Below are 3,443 nucleotides of genomic sequence, written 5' to 3'. Positions count from 1 at the left end.
TTTTTATTTATATTTTTTTTTTTTTGGCGCTTCGTTTTACATTTTCTTGTTTAGATCAAAATGCAGATAAAACGAACGGATGGTTTCAAGCGTGCCCACGTGGGTGCGAAGAAACAGCAAAGAATAATTCGCATTTAACATGTTAAGACACACTTTGTGCTTGGGCGGGGCGGGTCATTTGGCGCGTGCGCATATGTATGCACGTATACGTACATAAATGTATGCATGTATGTGCTGTACGTACTATGTATGTTTTTTCTTGCAAAGCGGCAATGTACACTTTGTCAACATCCGTTTGCCAACACGGCATGGTGAAATATGTGGTTGAAGAAAAAGTGCTCATAAAAAATAAAAAAAAATGCATTATTGAACGGTGCTTCGTATTACAAGTTGCCAATTGAGGTGCCCCTTGCAAAATCATGCACTTAAAACCGAATTGTATGACAAGCTTTTGCTGCTGTAATGACTGCCACCTACCAGCTATCCATTTTTTTATTTTTTTTTTTGCGAATTGGTTCTATAAGGCATAATGACGTTTTTCCACCTCTGACAATGGTGAAAGTCGGGCCAGAGGTTAATACCAAAGGGGGAGCAGCTATGACGTAAATGTTCACAAGTGCAATTGCAAAATAAAGGCAAGTCGGTTTTGCAGCTCTCCGAAAAATTCTGCATGTTGTGTGGCTGCGTATTCTGTCGCGCATGACTACACATGATAACGCCTTCTGCCATTTCGCGGCGTGGGGGGTTGCTGAGCACTTTTTATACGTTCCATTTTTATGCACGTTGGGCGAAAAAAAAAAAAGCGCTTAAATGCAGACGTATGGCACTCCCAGGGGAAGAATAACGCGATTGTTTAAGCGGTTATGAATATTCGGCAAAACTGCTCAATCCATTTTGCAATAATGGTTTAAATTTGTCAGAGAGGGGAGGGGGGGATTAAAATTTGCTTCCCTCCAAAATTGTAGCTGGCCACGATTTTATTTTCTTAAGAAAAAGAAAAAATACTCATCGCTCATAAAGGCACAATGTGGTCAACATGAAGAGCACTCCGCACACCACTTGTGTGCAGGGGGCCTTTCTCACTTCGTTTTTAACCACTTGCCGGTGTACATATACATGTGTGTATGCAAGTCAACAAATCGGATGCGGTTTTATTTGTACACTTTTGCTTACACGGTGAAGGGGGTGGAAACGCCTCAAAGGAGCATACCACGAGGGGTGTGTAACAGCCATTCTGCGCATACGTGTGGAAAAAAAAAAAAACCAGCCGTAATGCATTCGCCTCTTGCTACGCGAGGATGTATTTTTCTTATACATTCCCTCGTTTGGAAAAAAAAAAAAAAATGCAAAATAAAATTTGCACACCTATACAATGTAGCGTAGCTGACGTTACTGCATTTGTTTTTAACTAAGGTATCCCTTTTTATCACTGTTTTTTTATTAAGGCAAGAAAAGGCTACGGTCAAACATTTATGGTGCCCCTTTACAGTTGCGAAATAGCAGGGATGAAGGGGCGATACAAGGCGCGAGTGTATTAATTCGCTCATACGTATGCAATTTGTACAACTACGTAAAATATTCAAAACATAACAGTTAAAGGAGCGCTTTCCCCTCCAGTTCAACCGCACTGCTACTGTTTTGCGAACCTTTGCACAAAATTGCCCAAACATTTTTCTGAAATTTAGGCGTCTACATTTTTTCGCCTAAAAGATATATTTGAACTGAACTCTGTCACGGAGCGTAAGCTGTTTAGCTACCGTGTTTGCACTGCGCGACAACAATGCTCAGAATTTTATTTTTCATTGACTCGTTACGTGTACATACATTGGTGCACATACGGTACATGCATAGGTACGTGTGCACACAGTTTGTGTATCCCTGTTTGTCTTATCCCAAGTAATTCACTAAGCCTACTGAAAAGGAAATGTCGCATTAAAAGGGCGCCTTTTTTGCGACGTGGTAAAATTTGCAGGAGCGTTTGAGAAAGCAAAGCTGAAAAGCGTCCTACATGGCATTGATGCGCGCGCTTGCTAATTCGTTTTTTTTTTTTTTTGCAAAATGTTCTGCTCTTAAGTTGGTAACGCTTTGCATTGTACAACGGGGTTGCCGCTACACCAAAGGGATGACATTGCACTGCTGCTAGTGGGAAGCATTTTTTCGCCTGATCACACACACAAATTTGACTTTCTAGCGAAATAAACGGTTTGTTTTGCAGAGAGGCCTATTACCCATTGTGAACGTACCAAATTGGCACGCATGTTCATATTTTTTTTTGGCCGCATTTTGACGCCCCCTAAACAGTGTAAAATAGCAGTTGGGAGGGGCACGAGACGGGCTGTAAACCTACACCATGTTTGGCATGCTTCCCCGTTTTATTATTTTTTCTTTACACGCCCCATATGTATATTTTGCAGCAACTGGTCAAAAAAAAAAAAATGTACATACAGTTGGCAATTCGGCTTGTTAACAATCATTCAGAGGAAATACGCCATTAAGATGGCATAACGTTGGAAGAGGGGGTAAAAAAAAAAAAATTTCCCGCGATAAAAAAAGGGGAGAATGCAAAATGTATACATTTGTTTTCTTAGCTGAAGCAGTATTGTTCTTAATTTTAACCAGATTGGTGAAGGTGTGGGGAACCCCCCCCAAAAAAAAAAAATGCCCTATTTATATAACGCCAAGTGTATATATATACATACACTTAATGGGCGAACATATTGCGCGAATGAGCACACTAATGTGCGAATTGTGTACACGTTTGCAAAGAATATCTATGCATATACTTGTGCATATAATAATGTAACGGAAAAAAAAAGGGTGTTCTTGCGGAAATGCAATGTTCACCGTTTACGTGTTTTCCTATAAATGTAGTTATTACAAGTTTTTTTTCTTTTTTTTTTTTTACTTACTTTTTGATGAGTTAAAAACAGACTGTACTGTAGCGAGAAGAAGTGGAAAAATATTTTTTACCGCACATGCAATTGAAAAATAAAAAAATAAACAAGTGAACCCCGAATGTAAGCCGCTATTCAACACTGCATGAAGTTTGCTCATACGCATGATATGGCATGTGAGGGAATGAAAAATAATCACACTTAAGTGGGTGAAATGCAAAGGAAGAAGGAAAAAAATAAAATACATCTTAGTAAGTACGTACATTTGTTATTTTATCAAACTGGAGTTAACCAGCCGCGTGTATGCTAAAAAAAAAACTGTTACAATGTTTCGGCATCTCCTTGTGCAAAGGTATATGAAAAGGAGAGAGGGACTAACGACTACTCAATCCTCACACGTGTTTTGCCGTCACACGTGAGGGGTACTACGCACATATGTACAAATGTACAAGTGAAAGTACTTTTCCCAACGAAAGATTACAATTGCATTCCTTACCGCTTCTTTTTCCCCCGTTGCAACTTAGCAATGTGCATTTGAATTAGAAAAAA

This window comes from Plasmodium cynomolgi, chromosome 6 (genome assembly GCF_000321355.1).
Source record: "Plasmodium cynomolgi strain B DNA, chromosome 6, whole genome shotgun sequence".
Classification (NCBI taxonomy): domain Eukaryota; phylum Apicomplexa; class Aconoidasida; order Haemosporida; family Plasmodiidae; genus Plasmodium; species Plasmodium cynomolgi.
Note: the sequence above shows the minus strand (reverse complement) of the source record.